The 20,971-nt window shown below is 48.5% G+C and overlaps 1 long non-coding RNA gene across 2 annotated transcripts; it reads right to left on the reverse strand.

Moving 5' to 3' along the window:
* Positions 1 to 14,141: 14,141 nt before the first annotated feature.
* On the reverse strand, positions 14,142 to 20,450 carry LOC111774552 (uncharacterized). Of its 2 annotated transcripts, XR_011441435.1 has the most exons (4): positions 17,486 to 20,450; positions 17,153 to 17,229; positions 16,863 to 17,015; positions 14,142 to 14,242 (listed from the first exon to the last, which is right to left on the reverse strand). It is a non-coding gene; the product is annotated as an uncharacterized lncRNA (long non-coding RNA). The 2 variants fall into 2 exon arrangements; XR_002809548.2 differs by having other exon boundaries at positions 17,153 to 20,432.
* Between the last annotated feature and the right edge of the window lie 521 nt (positions 20,451 to 20,971).

A 20,971-nucleotide genomic window follows, 5' to 3' on the forward strand; every position in this document is an offset into this window, starting at 1 on the left:
GAGGAAGATTGGCAACGGATGTTAGCTCAGGGCTAATCTCCCCCCTGCACCCCCCCCAAAAAAAAGAAAGAGAAAAAAATCTGGTCTCCTTTCAGAAAAATGTAAAGCATCAAATAATTATTAGTCATTTTAATTAACTTTTTTTGTATCATATTTTTCTCAAAGTCTATTGAAAACATTCATTGCTTCTCAACTTTAAAAGTATTTTCATTTTTCTTTAATGAAAAAAAAGCTAATTTGATGAGAATTTCTGCTCACCTAGTTTCAACTAAGTTTTACGTCCTAATGATCAAATAACTTGTGGACCATCTAGGCCCAGATAGCTTTTGCAAGTTCTCTTGTGCAAAAAGACAATCATGCAGTGCAGTTAAAATGGTATCGGCCCAACAAAGCTGGCTGGCGCTGCTGCAAACTAGCTGTGTGGTTTGGGCAAGCATCTTTGACTTCGAGGGCCTCAGTCTATTCATTTATAAAATGGGAGAGGAAAGATTTATGATTTTATGAAAAGGTATTAAATTCAAAAGATCATCTGAATCGGTTTGTGTTTTGCCACAAGAAACACACCACGGCCCGGGTTGAACATGCATCCGGCCCCTGCACTTTCTGTGGCGGGTCAGAGCTGGGAGGGCCTGCTTCCTTTGCTCTCCTGGGGAAAGCTGGGCCAGGCTCAGGCTTTGGAAGGCTCTCTCCGTGGCCACAGACAATGCTGGAATTCAGATTTTCTGATTTTAATCAGTATTAGCTTTATTCACTTTGGTTTAAATTAGTCTCAATTTTTTTCCAAGAATTTTTAGTGCGTATTAGGAGTGGGGGTGACTTGTTATTTTCACCTTAAGAACCCCGTCTTTCATCTGGAAGCAAGGTTGTGTCAGCCACATTCACAATCTTCTTAGAAATAAACTCTAATGGAAATCATATAATCTTAAAGGGACAATCGATTGCCAAAAATATTTTAACATTTAGTGAAAAAAAAGTCAAATTAAGCTGCAATGTATGCCCAAGGGGAAACCAGCTGCTGTACAAAGGGCCAGCAATAAAGAACAGAACAAAAATTAAACCCCAGGTCACTTCTAAAGAGTGTGTCTTCACAGCAGAGGATTAAGTGAAACCCTGAAGAGGAAAATCAGGCATTTACTTGGGAACATTCTTGAAGTGCTCAGGGGGTGCCGCCTGCCCACCATCCACGGTGGTGGTCTCAACAGGTCCAGGGGACCATTTCTTGACCTTGAGGGGCTGGAAGAGGCTGACAACCCTGGCTAGGAGTGTCCTGGGTTCTGTGACAGAGGTAAGGGCAGTGCACACAGGTGGGAACGTGGGGGCAGGCACGCGGTGTCCCACTGGGGCGAAGGCTTGGACGGCTCTGTAGATGAGGTGAGGACGAAACGTTGGTGAACAAATTTAATGGCCGTTACTCGTCACCACTTGAGACTTGGAGTGTGCTGTCTGTATGGTTAACTTTACTGCACGATCCACTTCACAGACTTACTCCCAGGTCTGACCCTCCACAAGCCTCCAGTTCCTCTGCCGCAGGGTCTTCAGGAATCACAGCCCGAGCTCAGGAGAGAACATTGTTGTCTTCCAACACTGAGAGGCTGAGTCTGAGGCTGGCACGACTCATCGATCCCTGAGGACTTTAGGAAGCCCACACTAACAGGCCGCCCTGGATGTCTTAGGGTGAGTTTGCGGCCATCAGTAGGGCTTGTCACAGGCTCTCACGAGCGTTTGGTTAGTAGACGTGTGAATAGTGCCGGCCATTATGCGTTTACTATTTTTGCTACTAAGTCCACCTCAGAAGGGCCTGTGTGGGGACAATTAAAACGCAGAAGGAAAAATAAAAACATTTGTAATTGAAGTGGTGAGACAGGGTTGATCACCTGTGCTCCGGACTGCAGCCTTCATGGCACTTGTCACAATTGTGGGGTGGTCCGTGTGGTGCTCAAGCATCCTGGAGCTGAGTGCAACCTTTATGTGACCCTGTCTCTCCCTTAGTAGGAGGAGCGACTTCGCCGAGTTGTTGTGAGGGTTAAATGAGCTTCTATCTAGCCTGTAGAAAGTGTCAGTTGTTACTGTATTTATCTTCTGTCTTCCCGCTGAGTTATGCGCCTTGAGCGCGGACACCATGTCTGTCTGATTCTCCACACATGCTCGATCCTTGCACAGTGCTACAACAGAAAGGATATGATAAGTGCTTATTAAAATCCTGGCTTTTACTTTTAAAAACAAAGTCTTTCATATTTCATGGTTTACAGCAAAAAGTCAAAGCTCTCATTTCTACGTTTCCTCATTAGGACCCCTCTATTTCTGTGTGTTCGCAGAGCCACAGAGAAGGCCCAGGACTCCATGGGCGCCATTCAGCTTAAGTCCATGGAGTTTAGATTTATCACTCAATTATAAAGACACCGAGCAACGTGGCTCCTACACTATTCCCTCCTCAATTGCGTTCACTAGGCAGACTCCTTACAGGGCATCCACTGATTCCCTCTTAAGGACAGACGGCAGGGACGCCCTCGTCTGGACCCGGACATAGTTCCTCAGAGAGCAGTTTGCATTCCCGGCCCTATCTCTGCCACAGATTGGCCTTTCCGGCTCTTCTCTTCACGTGCTGGCGCCCTTCAGTTCAGTTTCCTCATCTGTGGAAGGAAAGTGCTGGCTGCCTTGGGGAGGATGGGCAGGGCCAGGAGGAGGAAGGAGGGACAAGAGGCAAGGACGGGACCCTCACCCGCCCCCGCAGGCAGAGCCGCTCCCCCACACAGGCTGTACACACTGAGCTTCCTCATCAGAAGCAAAGGGGCCTGTGCTAAAGTTTTTGCAAGTCACTTCACTAAATAATTGCTGTGGTCTCTTTGGGCTTGGATGTACTTTGACTCAGTCCACTCCTATTTTGAAAGCTTATATGTGTTTTTTATAGCTTCAAAAATATGATCAGAGGGAAATGAGTTCAACGTAGAGATTAACAGGAGTAATGAAGTAGTGAAATGGAGGGTGGCTTTTGTCACTGTGAACAATGACAGGTACACACATAGAAATTCTCTTCCCTCCCTCACCTGCTCTAGCCCTGTTCTTCATCCGGTGCTGACGCTCTGGTTTCTGGTGAACACGTCCTCTCCATCAGATCTCCCTGGCCAGGGCTGGAGGTCACTGCTACTTCTCTCCCTCTCACCACACCAGCTCACTCTAGACTGAAAACCTCTCAACTTTGCCTGTGGTTTTCTGAATATGCCAACCTCCCACGTGCCTGCCTAACTATATGCACATTCCCCCCTCCCGAGAAAGTTCCTTCCTCATTGTCGACCTGTGGAACGATCAGACATTCCATACACCGATCTCCAGAATCTGCCTCTTGTATAGCTTCTATCACATGTAAGCATCTGGAGTGTCTACTTCCTCTCTTAAACTGTGAGCTCCACCAGGGCCACCACTGTGTCTTAATCACCTATTCCTCCCACTAAGTGGGTACCAGATACTCAGCAGGTACTCAATAAACGTCCGATGAGTACCAAATGAAGAGATGTGGTAATGTATATTAATTATGGCTCTTAAGGTAGGTTTCTAGGGTGGGTTTTTGCAGTCTTCCAGCAGGAGAAGAAGACTTTGACGAGGACAGGTTCACAGGTATGTTTATCAAGCACAGCGATCCAGGGATTAGAAGACACCTGACTAGGGAGGGAAATCTCCTTAGCAGTTCTAGGCGCGGCACGGAGAGAGGTGTGGAAGGGGGCATGAAACAACACCTCCTTCGCTTTCAGTGTCCCAGCAAAGGAACCAGAAATCCAATCACAGGAATGACCGAGGGGGCGAGAAGTCCAACCAGGGAGAGGGAATATTTAAGGGCATTGTCCTTAAATATTATGGGCCCAATATTTAAGGGCTGTTTTCAGATGTTGAATGGCAATTGTGTAAGTGAGAGGGTGGATTTGTTCTGGGTTTCTCCATCTTGCAGAACAAGGACCAATGGTGATGAAGATGCGGGTATAACGTAAGGAAGAACCGTTGAAAAACTCCTCTGTCTTGGAGCGCAGTCCGCTGCCTCTAAAGCACGCCATCCTGCCCCTGGCCGGGGGGCCCTGCCGATGTCAGAGGCTGGAGAGGACACCTCACTCACAGAGCCCATTAGACCAGACATGCTTTTGCCCCTTCTAGCTTTGGGACTTCTGGCTTGACAATTTAGGAGAAGACAAATACTGAGCAAAGATAACCAACGTAAGAGGATATCTTTGAGATTTTTGCTACCCACAAATGATATTAAATCCCCCACTCTCCAAATTTAAACTTTGCTTTGTTGCTCAAGATAGAAACAATCTGTGAATAAGATTTTGTGACAAAATGAGCTTTCTACTTCCTAAGCATATTTGAGCCCTGACCCCCAATCCATGAGCTGCTCATCATTGTCTGCCTTCTCATTACTCCGTGGAGGAGTCAGAATTAGTTGTGGGGAAGTAACCCTTTCTGGCCCATTTTCAATTATCATAAGATTTAGCAGGCTTGCGGGGGGACCTTGCTCATCTTTGCTACCCTGCGACCTCCTCAATTCGTCTCTTTTATCTCTGTCTGGATGGCCCACATCCCAGCATGCCACACTGCACTGGCTAAATAAACCCGTAAATCTAGCTTTTGTGTCCTGCTAATCCTTTTATTTCCTAAATCTTATTTAATCCGAAAGGCTTCCTTTCATCTCTTTAACTGTCCACAGCGTCACCCTCTCATCCTGTCAGCAGTGCTTGCAAACCCCGGGTAGAGCTGAAGGCTCCCGGGAGCAGACCCCAGGCCGAGCCCGCAGCACCTGCCGGGGGCCTGCGGGAGGCTCGGGCGGCGCCTGCGCGGGGAGGCCCGGGTGTGGCTCTGCGCCGCCGGACCGCGCCCTCCCCTCCTCGGAGACAGGGAGGCTGCGATCTGACCTCGGAAGCCTGCCGCCACAGGCCAACGACAGAGCTAAACTGGGCTCAGAGAAAAACGGAAGGGCAGATTCACACTAAATGAGTTTTACTTTTGTCTGTCTTAGAGGAAGATAAGTTTTGGGTCTGAGGAAAAAGAATCGTAATTAACACAACGACATGAGTTAAAGGGAGCTGACAGGTGAGTCCACATGGATCCAAAGTGAACGTGTCCATTTCCACGCCTTGCACGTGCTTGTTTGGAGAAGGGATGTCCTAGGATCGTTCACACACCAGTTGTTGCATTTATAATTTTCAGCACCACAGTCTTTGTGCTGGACTTTGTGTTACGGTTCTACTCCCTGTGCCCGGCCCCGGTGCGCCAGGCTCTGCTCTCCGCACTCTCTCCTGTTAGAGATTACACTCACGGGCCTGTTCATGTGTTGCCCAGATCTACTAATTCTGTTTTCATGAGAGTAGCTGAAAACCTCTGAATTCGGAGTTGGGAGTGTTGGGTGTCTCCCCCAGCCGTGACTCGGGCTCCCACCACCTGTCTGCTTTAGCTCAGCCATGGCACCCCCAGGCCTTCAGCCTTCTCCACTGTGAACTAGGAAGATTACAGCGACATTGCAGGATTGAGCAAGGACTAGATCAGATGAAAAATGTAAAGCAGCGGAAGAGAGCGACACACAGGAGCTGAAGCAACTGTCAGCTTCCACGGTCTACGAAGTTTCCTCGAGGATCGTGAGAGACGCATGCGTGTGTGAGGGAGGCCTGCTCCCTCAGCCAAGAGGAGGAGAAGTGATGTTTGCCCTGTTTGCTCAACTCAGTTGTAGACGTATGTGAACTATCAGGATGTTGGTGAGGTGCCCCCGGCCCCCTGCCTTGCCAAGAACCTGGAAATAATCATACCAGTACATAAGAATATCTCCAAGGCCAACGTAATTAGCAGCTGGATTTTAGTTTAATTAAACAGTATATGAAACAATCTAAAGAAAGACTCTCTTACCACACGAGCCAGTGGGGTGGAGAAAATGGGAAAGATAGAGAAGCAGGTTGGCACAAGTGGCCTGGCTCTCCAGGAAGAGAGATGCAGCCTCTGGAGGACACAAGCTCCGACCGGCAGCAGCCAGGCTTCATCCAGCTCCTCTGTGGCTTGGTTGCAATATGCTTCGAGACAATCAACTTCTCCTTTCTTTAACCCCACCATCACCAAGCAACCTTCTGACCACCCATTCTCTCTCCCAGGCACCTTGGAAGGTGCACCCTGGATGACAGCCCAATCCGTAGAGAGTTCTTCCTCACAGTAAATTCATGCTTTGCTGGTTTTAGCCGCATGCTAGTTTTCTCGGGGTGGGTCAGTGTGAGTCCACTGTGAGAGCCTGATCTTGGTCCGGGGGTGCTGGGAGCTGCTGGTTTCTTTACCTGCCAGACTGAGGACCAGAACCCAGGTGGTTGCAGTTCCCCATGGTGATGCCACAGAGACCTTCGGGCGACGCCATCCTGTCTGAGGGTGCCTCTTAGACTTTACAAAGTACTCGGGAGATCGCGACCTGGTTTAGTTTCTTTGTATTTCCCATAAAGTGTGCAGCACTGTGCCCTTCATAAACCAGGAGCTCAAAAATTTGTGATATAGAGTTGTAGGGGAGTTGCTGCTTTTTCATGCATTCAGAGAACCTTCCAGATGGACTTGCAGCTCTGAAGAGTGGACGTGAGCTGGGCAAATCCTTGAGAAATAACTTTCTCAGGGTGTGTCTAGGTCCACCTGTGCTCCAAACGGGGCTGTAGTTGTCACCAATGTGACACCCACAGGCCTTCCTTAGGTGTCTTTCCTCCTTTTTTATGTTCCTAAAACATCCTGATGTGACTTCTTTTGTAGGACTTATTTTGTTCCTGTTGCTTCACAAGTAGTTTTTTAAAATATATGCCTCTAGCTCCCTTAGATTATCAGCTTCTTGATAAGCTCCATGTTACATTCTATCTTAGAAATTCCTATACAAAAGTACAGGCATGCAGCAAGAGCTCAATACATGTTTGGTCTGTCTGGAATTATGTGACCTGTAGTCAAAAAAGGCGACAAAGGATTCAGGCATGACTACCTAAAACATAAGGTGTGATATCATTTACATGCAATATCCTTATAAAGTTCACAAAATGTCCCGGCAGCTGAGATGCTTTGTGACACAGGTGAAGACATTTTACATTAATTTTTAAATTCAACATGGTGGTGAGGAAATGGAGCAGCGCAAGGGCACAGTAACAACGTGTCTGAATCAGAGAAGGAAAAGCGGAAACCGATGTACACCGTCCGTAGTTTTAAAATTTTATATGTTCCAAGGGATGGAGATAGATGCTATTCATTTTTTCCCAGTTTGATTGAGATATAATTGACATATCAATACATATTTTTTAAAAGAATGGTGCCACCTCATGAATGCAGCTCCCCTGGATTTCTCTAGTCTTGGTGTCTCCTTATCAAACATTAAAGCTGGTTCTAATTTGCTTGGTGGGATGTCAACCCAGGAGAACCTAAATCAGAAAAAAAAAAAAAAAAACGATATTTATATCCTATAGAATTCCATGAGAAATACTTGATATTCCCCAGGTAGGACCCAGCACAGAGGGTTCTGCTGTAAAACCCACCCCAGCTCTGGTACTAGGTTGACGGGGGTGGGGAGCCGAATGGTGGTAACGGCCAACTCTGAGGGGTGGGTGGGTTGCCTAAGTATCTCATTGTCTTATGGGAACAGACCCACCCTCCCCCTTGAACAATTCATTTGATCAAATTGTCATTTCTGGGGAGTTTTTGAATGTCCAAATTTCTAATACTTTGATGGTTTCAATGATTAGATGAACAATGATTTGTGTTCATCTAATAGTATATCAAGCCATCATTTAACTCGCATGGTATGCAGTTTATTAACAATAAAAAAAGCCAAAAGTGGGACTGGTCTTTAAGGAACCTACTCCCTCAAAAAGAGAAAGACAGTGTAAGCACAAATAAAATGTGTAAATAAAAACACTAAGACGTGACTGCAACGTGCAAACACATGCTTAAATGGCACAGTGGACAGAGATGGACACACAAGTGTTAAGCGGTTTTCTGAGGGATAGGAACAATTGGGAACCTCTCCCAAATCCCAGAACACGTTAGCTTAAGCAAAGCAGCCCTTCCAATCTGGCACGAAGAAAAGCCAGATGTGGTGCAGAACCAATTAGAGAGAGGACTCTGTCCTTGAGTGTCCTAACCAAAGTTCCCCACTCTAGCCACCACACCCTGGGTGCTGGCTTCTCTGCTCTGCACCCAAGAGACCTGCCCAGTGCTTCCTTGTTGGCATACAGCACACCAATACGCACGTGCACATGTGCACATGTCACATGCCTGGAGGGTAAGAATGTGGATGTGCAGAGAGTCCTGGAGACTTTGCAAGGCTTCCCAGCCCTAACTCCAAGGGAGAGTCAGTGAGTGTCCTCAAAGCATTCAACAAAAATAGCCCTGAGACTTTACAAGCAAAGTACTTTTGTTCCCAGCGCTCCTGTCTTGCTACCGCGTACAGGCCCAGTGCTTACCTGTGAATGATGCATGGACCTCCTTTGCAGGGGAAACATTCCTTTGCATCTCTAAGAGTTGACTTAAATCTATTTTGTTATAGTGTCACTTAAATTTCTAGACACTAGATTATGGATGGAGTCCTGACAGTCTTAATCAATATTAAACTTGAGATGGCAAGGTTAAGGTTTCTAGAGTTAGGCAGAACGGGGGCTCAAGATAAGAGGTAAGCTCAGTTTTGGAGATATAAGGTTGCATTTTTGTACCCGAGTTTACATGATTCTGAACAAGGTACCTGCTACAATGTATTTAAATATATACACAGCCTTCAAGATTCAAACTAATTTCAAGGACCAGTGATGGGGGTATGAGCATCATTTGTTAGGAAATGCTGCTTTGGAGGAAATTGAAGCAATTTCATCCACAGAGAGAGAGGGAAACACCTATGGTGGAAATAACTCATTTACCTAAATTTTCTAGGTTTCTCAAGCTATGGAAATATTCTGAGGCCGAATATTTCTGTTCCTGTGAGAATTTTTTAAAAGTATATATTTTTTTTAAGTGTTAATCTAGAAAAATTACTTGTATTAGAGATTTTTAAAAAAATCTGAAGTCTGCCTATGACGAATAAGGGAGAGAGTTTAACAAGAGGCAGGACCAGCTGCCCCAGGAGACCATCTCCATGAATGTGAGTTTGAAGATTCCTGAGGGAGGGAGCCAGCAGGGCTGAGCGCCCACCCTCCGCCAGGCCTGGCGGTGCCCAGGGGAGGCCGCACACCACCGACTTCCAGAGGCCCCCAGGGCCTGCAGGGCTGTGACTCAGGGACCCACAGGAAAGGCTCAACTCCCTGAGGCTCTCGCATCCTTCTGGGTGAGGGAGTTCATTTTGTTGTGTCACTATGTAGATCAACAAAAAAACCATGAATTTGGAGACAAAGATTTGAAAAATGTAAGCCAATTCTTTCCTCATCCATGTTCATTTCTTTCATGTTCCTTTTTGCCATCTCTCTGAACCACCCCAAGGCCCTGAAGAAGCCCCCCGTTGCTGTCACACTGGAGCCCAGCTGAAGACATTCCGTCTGTAAGTACCAGGCAGGCTCTAGGGTGCTGGATGGAGCAGAATGGAGCAGCCAGTTTACAGAGGAGACGAGCAAAGCAGTCAACAAACCAAAACCGAGTTAAGTGTAAAATGCTCAGGATGAATAGGTTGCTGCAGTGGGGGGGGGGGGGGGGGGGGGGGGGGGGCGGGGAAGGGGCTCAAAACAGCCTTTTTGAGGACAGTATTTTGAGGGCAAAGATTTCCTTCTTTTAGGGAAAGAAGTGGCCTTACATATTGGTGGAGTGTGTAATTATAATTAATAGGATCTGAGAGGTGTCAGAAAGGATTCCCCTAGTCGAAAATATTTCCCTTACTGCCAGTGCCCCCAAATCAGATTTGGTTCTCCCCATTGGGGTCACAAAGCCGACAGGGAGCCCCTGGAGAGGAGGCTGACACCCACAGAGAGAGAGCAGCTGCTCCACCCACTGCACACGAGCTTGGTAGGGCCCCACGGCATGCGAGTCCTGAGCAGCGTGCAGACAGAGGAGCAGGTGGAGACCTCAGAGTCGGGTGGCCAGGTGGGGCTGTCACCTGAACCCACATAAGATCTCACTGAGGCCTGGAGTCGCCACGGAGCAGTGAGAGCGTGAAGAAGGAAGCTGATTTGTGCTTGCAAAAGCAGACTCAGTAAGACTGGCGTCTTTGACTTTCCACTCCGCAGCTTCTCTCTCAAATACATAGTCCAGGGAAATGCATATTTTACTGATATCGTTGACAGATAAATTGTAAGCTCATTTTTCCTAGGGCTGTTTTCCACCATTCACACCTGGTCCTAAGGTTGCACAAGACAGCCCACGAAAATGACAGAGTTCAGGTCCTTTGTTGCTCCCACTCACTCAGGAAATTCCTGCTTCTTTCTCCCTTTCCCTGGCTCAGAGTCTTTACCCAATGGCAAATGGTACCGAATGGTAGCTCCCGGAAATGGCAATGGCAAGACAATGGAATGCAGGACAGCACTGATGACGTCTGGGCTTGTGTGTGGTTATTCCTCACAAGCAATGTGAGGTACAAGAATCACAAATTCTGAGACTGATTGGGGTCCAATTCCTGACTTCACCTCTCAGGCAAAATGCTAACTCTCCTGCCTCCATTTCCTCATTCGTAGAGTGGAGCTAATCGAACTTATTCTCACGAGGCTGTGAGGAGGCGCCACATGTTCCCAGCATGCAGCAGGCTCTTGACAAATGTCATTTTCAATTCCCAGAATTAATTTTTTTTCTGTTTGATCATTAGGGGTGTTCAGGCCATTGAAAGGATGTTTAGAACGAACTCCTATTCCATAGCTTTGCCGTTCTGCATCCTAGGTGGTCAACAGCACTGTCATATTTCATGTGCCAGGACTGAAGCAGGAAGAGTATTGATGGGACCAGACCAGCTGGAGCCCAGACTCAGGCCCCCAAATTAGTTGATGCTGGAATAAATGAGCACAACAGGGTGGGGGCCCCCCAGGAAGGGCCAGGTAGTGAGGAACCAGGAGAGAAGGTGTGTGGATGGGCAAGAAGGACCAGACCATGAGGGCACATGCAAAAGGTCTTTGTCAGTCCAGAGGTCTGTCATCCCACTTGGAAGTTCCCATACTCACATGTTAGGGGACATGTTTGGACTCCAACTATGATGACACATGTGCCAGAAAGTAAGGTGTGTTTGGCACGTGGGAAGGGTCAAGCACTTTGCATACTTGGTCACTGTCCCTCACAACATGCCTGAAAGGTTTTCTCAGATACAGATACTCAAGAGTTCAATAAAGTGCCAAGGCCACACAGCCAGGCGTGGCAGATGGGGAATCTGAAACCAGGGCTGTGGACCACAGGGCTGCTGCTCACGCCCCGACATCACACTCCTGGCTCGAGAGGCGTCTCGGATCTCCTCCTTATCATGGCAGTGTCTTGCTCTTCGCTGAGTTTCTACTTGCCCTCTCCCTTCCCGTGTCTCCCCAGGAGGCTCTTGAGAGAAGACGTAGGGCTTAACTAAGCAGCCCGGGAGGCCATTTCCCGGGTGACCTTTTTAGGAACAACAGTCATGCATTGCTTAACAACAGGGATGTGTTCTAAGAAATGCGTCGTCAGGCGATTTCGTCATTGTGCGAACATCACAGAGTGCACTTACACAAACTCAGATGGGATAGCCTACCACACACCGAGGCTGTATGGTACTAATCCTATGGGACCACTGTCGTGTACTCAGTCCATCGTTGACCAAACATCGGCATGTGGCGAATGACTGTATTCATATCTGTGGGAATACATCCCAGAGGAATCCTACTCTCAGTGACATCCTGCTCAAGTCTCGGGAGCCTGTCATGGGGCAGAACCAGCCCACCCATTGCTGGAGGAGCCTTTAGAGATGGTCTTGTCACACCCTCACTTTATATAATGGGACTGAGGTACAAGGGCGGAAGGTCTTGGCTTTTGAAAAGGAGGTTTTCCTCCTAGCCTGGCATCCCGGGGAATTGGCCATCTGTTCAGGGACCTGAAGCTAAACCTCTCCTTCCCCTTCTTTGGTCGTGGAGGAGGCAGCAGCTTGGGTGACTTGGCAGCAGAGGACACGACCCAGCCCACGCTTATAAGGAAGCCCAGCCCAATTCCCAGCCTTCAGATGGGAACGAGGAAGAAGAAATAATAAAGAAAATGCCAAGAAAATCAGCCTCATCAGCCAGGAAGCCTGGGGCTTTTGCTCAGCCCCATAGGCCACGATCAACAGCGCCAGGTATTGAGAAAGACCCGTCAAGGAGTCTCCCGGAGGCCCGAGGGCGGCAGGTCCAGCAGCCCGCAGCCACTGAGAAGCTGTCTTCCTCCTGTCTCGGATTTCTCAGGATCACCTCTATCTGTGTCTTGGCTACACAGAGATGAGGAAGCACTTGGGTGCAGGTGCCCACTGCTGCCGAGGACCACTCTCCACACCTGCCAAGAGGTTCTGGGGGGACCTCACCCTCTGACAAAGGGCCACACCAGCTCTGAGATGACACGCACAGGATCAGTGATCCCTGACACATCCTTGCTGATGTGGGAGCCAGGGGGAATTCCCAACAGTAATCAGGGGACAGCCCCGCAGAATAAATGTACAGGAGTTGTCCCAAACCAGAGGGACTCAGACTGGGGCTGCAGAGGGTGCCTGGGTGTGAGTCACAGCCGCCAGTGTGCTTTGGCACCCCCTACCGCGATGTCCCATCTGTTGTCGTTAAATCCTCTCTCCTTTCTCTGCATTTCCAGGGCTACAGCCTGGCCCGCATCAGCTGCTGCCTCCCGGCTGCCCCTCTTCTCTCTCCGTTCACACGCCCTCCCCTCTACATGCCACATTTGTCCTCTTCTGCTCTCCTACCACCCACTCCCCCTCGGAACCAGGGCCTCTGCAGTCCCCACTGTGGCTGCCGCCAATCCTCTGGCTTCAGTTGCCATTTCTAAGTTCAAAGTCCTAAGCGCCCTTCCCAGCCCAAGCTCTCTTCTTGCACTAGCTCTAGCTGTCCATTCCAACGGCTCCCTGCCGTCCCCACCGGGGGGCTCACAGGCACCACCAGTGCAGTGTGTCCACATCCGAACTGACCTTCTCTCCCCCTGACCACCTCTTCTCCTGTATCTTCTGTCTCAGCTGACGCCACTATCACACACTCCGTTGTCCCAACAAGAGTGTGCCGACTCGGCGATCCCACTACTGCGTATCTATCCAAAGAACTTGAGATCAACAATTCAAAGAGACCTATGCACCCCTATGTTCATTGCAGCATTATTCACTATAGCCAAGACGTGGAAGCCAAGTGCCATGGACTGATGAGTGGATAAAGAAGATTTGGTGTATACATACAACGGAATACTACTCAGCCAAAAAAAACACAAAGCCGTCCCATTCACCAGAACATGGATGGACCTGGATGGTATTATGTTAAGCAAAATAAGCCAGACAGAGAAAGACAAACACCATATGATTTCACTCATATGTGGAAGATAAAGAAACACATGGACAAAGAGAGCAGATGAGTGGCTACCAGAGGGGAAGGGAGGTTGGGGGTGGGCATGAGGGGTGAAGGGGCACATTTATATGGTGACTGGCAAATAATAATGTACAACTGTAATTTCACAATGTTATAAACTATTATGACCTCAATAAAAAAAAAAGAGTCTACAGAGTCATGTTTTCTCAGGCTTTGCCCTCCCCGCCTCCCTCTCACCGCCAAGGAGTGGCTGGCCCCACGGTTTTGCTCTCTGTGCGTCTGGTGCACGGCTGGTCCCCCTCTGCGTCCTTCTCTGGCCTCCTCCTGCCTGAGTTATTCTAGCCGCGTGCTGGCAGGGACACGTGACTTTGCCTCTGCCGCAGCGGCCTTCCTTCTCTCCTCTGAGCACAGAGCACAGGATACCTTCTCTTCCATCTTCAGGTAGTTGCAGAGGCCTAACAACTCCAAACGCTAGCCTCACGTGCCCCCTTCTGGACTAGACCCTGAAAACCTGGGGCCGGACCGCCTGTTCACATGACTGTCCCTGGGGACGCCTCAGAGCCAGGTGCATGCTGCTCTCCAGCCTGTGCTCCATGCCTGTTTGTTGATGTGCGAGCAGATGGAGGGGTGACGGGGAGGTGTTTGAGGAGGTAGGCGCAGGATATGAAAACAAACGTTAGAGCCAACACACCAAGATGATTTTATAATGAGCGGTTTTATAGTTTCTTCTTCATCAAGAGCATTTCCAAGCGCTTAGATCCTGCCAGGTGCTCTTCCGGGCACTGCTGATACGGTGCCTGCCGAACAAAACGGGAATCGTGGCCCTGGTGGAACTTAGATTTTAGTGGCAAAATAAAGTGTAAACTATGTCAAATAATGACAAGTGCTTTGGGGCAAACCAAGTCGAGAAGAGGGCTATGCGACAGGCGGTGTTAGCTGGGGTGGCCTGCCGGGGTGCCCTCTGAGCAAGGACTGGGGGGTCCCTGCGGGCCGGGCGCCCCTGCGGCCCGGGAGCAGCGAGCTGCGGCCCTGGCCGGGAGACGACGCAGAAATGACCCCCTTCCAGCCGGTTCTCGCAGGAAGGAGCCTTTTGGGATGGGGGAGGGAGCGGTGAGGGAAAGACAGGGAGACGGGAACTCTGAGAGGTGAGCGCTGGGGAGCTGCATGTCCCCTCCTCTGCCCTTATTACCGCAGGATTTGGGGGGCGGGGCTGGGGGCCTGGCCTGCCCTTCGGAGGGGGCTAGGGCCGCTCAGTCGCTGGCTGTGTGCATCCCTCCCGCAGGGCCAGACAAGAGGCCTTAGAGAGGAAGCTGGCCGCTAGCTGAACAGAATCCCAAGAGGGTGGGGGATTCCTTCCAGTAGGAGCCAATGGCTGAAATGGCGAGGGCCATGGGGGCCTGGGTCCCCTCGCCTCTGCCCTGTGGAAGCACCGTCAGTCCGCAGATGGCCGGCTGGCCTTGGAGGGGAGAACAGGAGCGGCCGCTGGTCCCAGCGCACCGGCTCAGGCCCGGCACGATGCGCATGTTGGGAGCACGAGCTCAGGCCCGGCACCATGCACATGTTGGGAAACGGTGCCGGCCAGGGGACAGAGATGACGGACCCAGCCAGGTGCCTGGCACCTAAGATCCGCCCACCCAGGAGCCCTGCCCATTTCCAGCAAGCCCACCCTCTTGCCCCACTCTTTGGTGCCACTCATAACCCTTCAAATGCTCACAACTGCCCAACACTCAGCAGAAAACTCCCCAAACCCCTCCTGTCCCCACAATTTCCTGTGAATTCGTTTAATCAGATTCTTTTCTCAGGCCGGCCTGCCCCGAGGCAGTGGGAATTGTACAGGACCTGGAAGGAAAGGGAAATCATCTCCCTTGGGGCAGGGAGGGCTGTGGGGCCCTAGCAGAAGTCTTAGAGGTGGGCGTGTGCTTCCCGGGTGCTCCCAGGCTGCACTGAGGCCCCAGGCCGGTGGGTTGGTATCCATGGTTCCCCCAGACCCACAACAACTGTGGGGGCTCTGGGGCAGCACTGCCAGCTCCCAGCCTGGCTCTGTCCCTCGAGGAATGATGGTAACAGGGAGATCCTTGGAACTCTGGGAGCCCTGCTTTTTGACCAGCAGCGCCTTTCTCAAAGGGCCCCTTTGAGACTCAGAGGAATAATGCCTGCAGAACGCGGGCACGTGGCTGCTGGAGGCCCTGGGGAAGGTGGGGTGCCTCACTAATGGGCAAAGGCCTGCCTGACTGCCCGTGAGACTGGCCAGAGGTCTCTGCCCTGGGAGTGGCCCCCCGGGCTCCAGGCTGGACCCCTGTCCCCCGGAATCTGAGAACATGGACAGAGGAGCAGGACTGTGGCTGCACGCCTCTCTGGCCTGCAGAGGGGTTTCTCATTCCACCCCTCCTGGCCGCCTGCCTGATCTCTGCTGGGTCATGAGTCCTTCTGACGAGGAGCATAGAATCTCACTCCTAGAAGAGCAAGAACTCCCTCCAAAGCACACACCTGGAATTCTGAGATATTAAACTTTAAGTAAATTAATGGGGCAGTATTGTATCAAGCTGAGATGCTATCATCTTTCATGAGTATGAAAGACATACCAATACTTTATGCTTTGAAAAGAATGAAAATATGCTGTCAATTAAACTGCAGTCTGCCGTTGATAGGAAGTCGTATCCTGAATTCGAGGATGTCAAAATGTCGGGGGAAGTGTATTTAAGAATTAAAGAAATATGCTGTATCATTTTGTCTAGGTTAGAGACCATCTTAAGTTACATGTAATAGTAGTGGCAGTCATAAAAGTTTTGAAAATGTATAAAACACTTAAATTAAGAACATTTCCTTCAATAACTTCTGAGAATGTGAGAATTTCTCCCTCTGTTAGGTTGCCCGGGGTGCAGCGGGAAAGCACCATTGCAGGGGAGCAGACTTCTCCTGGGAGCGACCACCAGGGCTGCCTGCGGCCTGTGCTGTTCAGTCTTGGGCCAGAGGCTGCGTCACTGGGAGTCGCAGTGAAATCGACACCTTGAGGGCTTGGGGCTCCAGAGGGCTCTGCCCACCAAGGGGTCTATTAGTACCAGCTCAGGTGGGCTGGGCAGGCCCTATCTCCAGGCCTCCGGCACGTGGCTGGACCCCAGGCCATTTCTTCCAACCCCCTTAGCCGGTGGCACTGCACAGCAGTTTAGGATGACTGACTAAATGCGCGCACCATTTGAGTCAGCCACTAGAAGGTGGAAGGCTCGAGAACACTTGGTGTTTTCCAGGCCTTGTTAACTTTAGGATGTTTACAGAACATACACACACCCATACCATACACTCACATCCACACACATATTCACCCACACTCTCACACATATACTTACACCCCACACACTCACACACACAAACCAAACACAGACACACACAGCTCACACTCTCACACACTCAAGTGCCTACCTGTACTGCCATCAGCAGAACAAAATTGTCTCTTTCAAGAGGAGAAAGGTGTCTCTGACATCTGAAGATGGGAGGACAGCACCGTCCTAAAGCCTCTTTGTTTCCATAACTCAAGGAGAACAAATTGTATCTGCTTTGCAGAAAATTTATTTTCTATGAAAAAAGAAGGAAAACCCTGTTATTAGTCTAAGTTGTTGATGGATTGTGGAAAGGTTGAAAGCTAGAAAGAATCTTTGGAATTACACACCTCACACACACACATGTCCCCCACCCCCGCACACGTCACTCACAAATTTGCAATCTGAGACTGCCTTCAGATGTCTTTCTCTTGATAAAGCGGCGATTGTTTTTTGCTGGATACACAAACCTAAAAGCAGAATGGAAGTTACCGAATTACCAATTCCACTTCCAGTTCCTTTCCTCTTTAACCCCAATGTTACAGGAAAACTTACACTGAAACATAAACCGTGTATTAAGGAATGTCCACGCTCACATTTTTCACTTTAGCAAACAACTTACGTTTGCGTGTTTTCTGCTTTTGCACCTGGGAATGAAACATTTCTCCCCAAGACCCAGCCTGAGGCAAGTTAAGCCGTTGGAACTGCTTTCCTGGTAGATCTCACCTGTGTGCAGAGGGGCCCCAGGGTGGCCCAGGGTGGCCCAAGCTGGAACCGAGGAAGGCCATCCTGGAAGAGTCAGCCTCAGAGGGAAAGTGGATCTGCGCTCAGAAGAGCCACACTTAGGTGAAGTACCACAAAGTATGTCTGCAGTCTCCTGGGGAGGCCACTGGGTTTGTACACACAAACACTGTTTATCCGTGGTGAGAAAAGCCCAGTTCCGGGGGCCCCCAAAATCTTCGGGATTGGAGCCCGTGGTAGGAGTTGGGGGAAGGCAGGATTATAGGGGTGGGGCCCTGGCTGAGGGCCAAGGAAGCCTTTCTGGCAACAGTCTAGAAACTCAAGATTGCCACGTTGCAATCATTTAGTCAACCTGTGCCTTCCTCAGAAAAGGAGGGTCCTGTGCGGGTGGTCGGTGGGGTCGTTGTCTGTCGGTGTGACACCCCAGCCTCTCGCCTCTGCTTCCACTCTGGGCTTCTGGACTTGTGTGTACACTGGAAGCACCAGGGTTGTCGTTAAAGACAAATTCCAAGACGCTGCTTCTGGAGCTCTTGATTTAGTGAGCCTCGCATTTGTAATCAACACCACGCGTAATTCTGAAATAGCTTGTCTAGTTCCCAAATCTGACGTTTCCTTACACAGAAGGAACGCCTCCAGGGAACAAGAACAGAAAGCAGAGAATCCAAATCAGTCACGGGTTCTCCTTGTTGGCAAATCTGGAAAGGTGAGCTGAGGTATGTGACTACAGGTTCCAGTCCCTGAGGGTTTTCCTCTCTCATCCATTTCTCGCTCATATCTGTATTAAATGGGTCAATCTTTGATATGATTTACCTGTAGTTTGTTTATATTGGGCCTAATTCCAGAAAGGATTTAAAAGCTCTTACAAACTATATCATGTGTAAGCAGAAATCAAATTTATAATAAAGGATTGGGAAAATGTGGACTAAAAGGTAAAGCTGCTAAACTTGAAAAGAGAGGTTCATCATGAAGTAGACATATTTCAACATTAGTCTAATTCTTCATTACTTCATAAAAATGAAGACCCTATACACCCTCTACAATCACTTCACAGCATCATCAATATGACCTAAGTGGCCTAAAAACTGTTAAAATTCAAAAGAACAACATTTGATAGAGAACCAACGCATCCCCAGTGCAGAAAGTTGGAAAATAAAGAGAAGTATAAATGATGGAAGGCAATCCACTTTGATATCGAAGTGTGCCTCCTTTGATTTGGATATGTGAATTTGGGTAAATATGCATGTGCTTGTCCACAAGGGTGGATTGGACATATCATAATCGGGATTATGTTACAATAAGTAATGTCATCTTTTATTTAGCTTTATACGAAATGTCCAGAAAAGGCACATTTATAGAGGAAGAAAGTAGACTAGTGGTTGCTTGGGACTGAGGAGTGAGGAGAGGTGGGGAGAGGGGAAGGGAGATGACAGCTAATGGGTACAAAGTTTCTTGTTAGGGTGATGACAATGTTCTAAATTATTGTGACAATTGAGCAACTCTATAAATTTATTAAAAATCATTGAATTGTATACTTTAACTGGGTGAACATTATGGCATGTGAATTATGTATCAATAAAGTTATTAAAATATTTTAGTTAGCTACATACCAAGATTTCACAAAATAAATTCCATATTTTCTTCCATCACCTTCTATTAAAATGAGTATCAGTTTATGCTAATTTGTTATATAAATTGTGAGCTTGTAAGGGCAATCACTTTGCTTCAGTTTGAAAACTTTATACAAAGTATTTTAATAAAATGACAGATGTCCTCCCAGGAAAAAAAAAAAAGGCATTTCCTGAACTAACATCCAAAGTAACAATAGATACAGACACATTCATTCAACCCTTCCTTTGTTGGTAACACTTGAGTACCTGCCGTTGGCCATTCCTGTCTAGCCCCTGAGATTCTCGCAGTGCATCGGAGGCTGGGGGCTGACTTCAGGACAGCATTCTCTCAGGGCCGTAGCAAGAGGTGGTACACGTGCCGGTCCTTCAAGTCTCTTTCCTCTACCAACCAGTGAAGTCATTTGTTAAATAAAATATGAAAGGCACGTTTGAAAGGAAATGCTTGAGGCAGGCATAGACTCACAGAATTTCAAAACTTTAAAGGTCCATAGCAATTGTATAATTCTGTCATTTTACAGATGCAGGAATTGACCCACGGGAGTTCAGTGATGTGATGGAGGGAGTGAATATGCAGCAAAATGAAAACTTCTAAAACCCACGAACTCATGAATGCAACACATCAAAAAAAGTCCTCTTTCTCTCTTGAGGCAGATTTTATAAGGCAGACTTTCTGGGGGAGTCCCAATTATAGGTACTTTCATTCTTTTCCAAAAGGCTATTTAAAATGTGTAAGTATATAGATTTATTTGTATTCCTTTATTAAGGCTTACAAAAAATAAATTCCTAAGTCAAAAGTGACTTCTTTTCTTTAAAGCGTGTTTTCGATTTCTTTGTCAGGCTGTAGTTTTGGTTTGTAAAACACAGTCACCATAGCCACATTCTTCTCAAAAAGGGTAGGTGGTTGTGGCTTTGGAGTTCCCTGTCCTCTGCGCCTGCCAACATCATTAACTTGCTAAACCTGAACTTCTGCTTTACTCAAAATCTTTAATTACTCCCTGCTTCTCTCAACCCCTTCATTATTACAAGCAATTAAATTGTAGAAGTAACGTCATCTTTTTGACATCTGGAAGATATTACCTCTCGTCTCCTTTCTCTCCAACGAAACCCCAGTCCGAGGCTGAGGAGGACCCCAGAGCCGACGGCTGTGAGGGGAGGACGTCCAGGCAGGAGTCAGCACAGGGAGCTGACCAGCCTGGACTGCGGGTCACCCCAGGACTGAGGACCATCAACCAACCTTGGAGCCTTGGTCCCTCACCCGTAAAAGGAGAGATTCTGCTGTGTCTGTATTTCTCAGTCCTGATACTCAAGCTTGGGGCATGTGAAGACAAAGGAATACATGGGATATTCTTCTTGGAAAGTCATTATTTGATAGATACTGAAAACATTATGATTTCATTAAAACAATCAGATTTTTAGAAGAGTAGAATATCAAATTTACAAAAGTATTAAAGCTAAAATATGAGTTTCCAAAAAAATCTCCTACATTCAGCAAAAGCATCTGGTTAATGCAGAGCCTCGTGGGGTGCAGGGTCCTTGGGGGGACGCTGGGAGAGCACAGTAATGGCTAGCGTTCTTCTCAGCGCTAAAGCCAGAAGATTCTACAAAGAAAGGATAAACCTTACACAGGGGCCCTAAAGAAGTCTTCATGTCATTAAAGGACAATCGCCCCCAGGGAGCCCTAAAGGCATCCGTAGCCCTTTTATTAAGCTGAGATGTGGGTCCTTCTAAGGGAGAAGCCCTCCCAGCTGAGGGCAGCAAGTGCTCTGGCTCCCAGCCTCACTTTGCTCCAGGCCTGGTCCCTGGACTCACGGGGCCTCTGCCTCCAGCTGTGCCTCCTCCCAAC

This window comes from Equus caballus, chromosome 8 (genome assembly GCF_041296265.1).
Source record: "Equus caballus isolate H_3958 breed thoroughbred chromosome 8, TB-T2T, whole genome shotgun sequence".
Classification (NCBI taxonomy): Eukaryota; Metazoa; Chordata; class Mammalia; order Perissodactyla; family Equidae; genus Equus; species Equus caballus.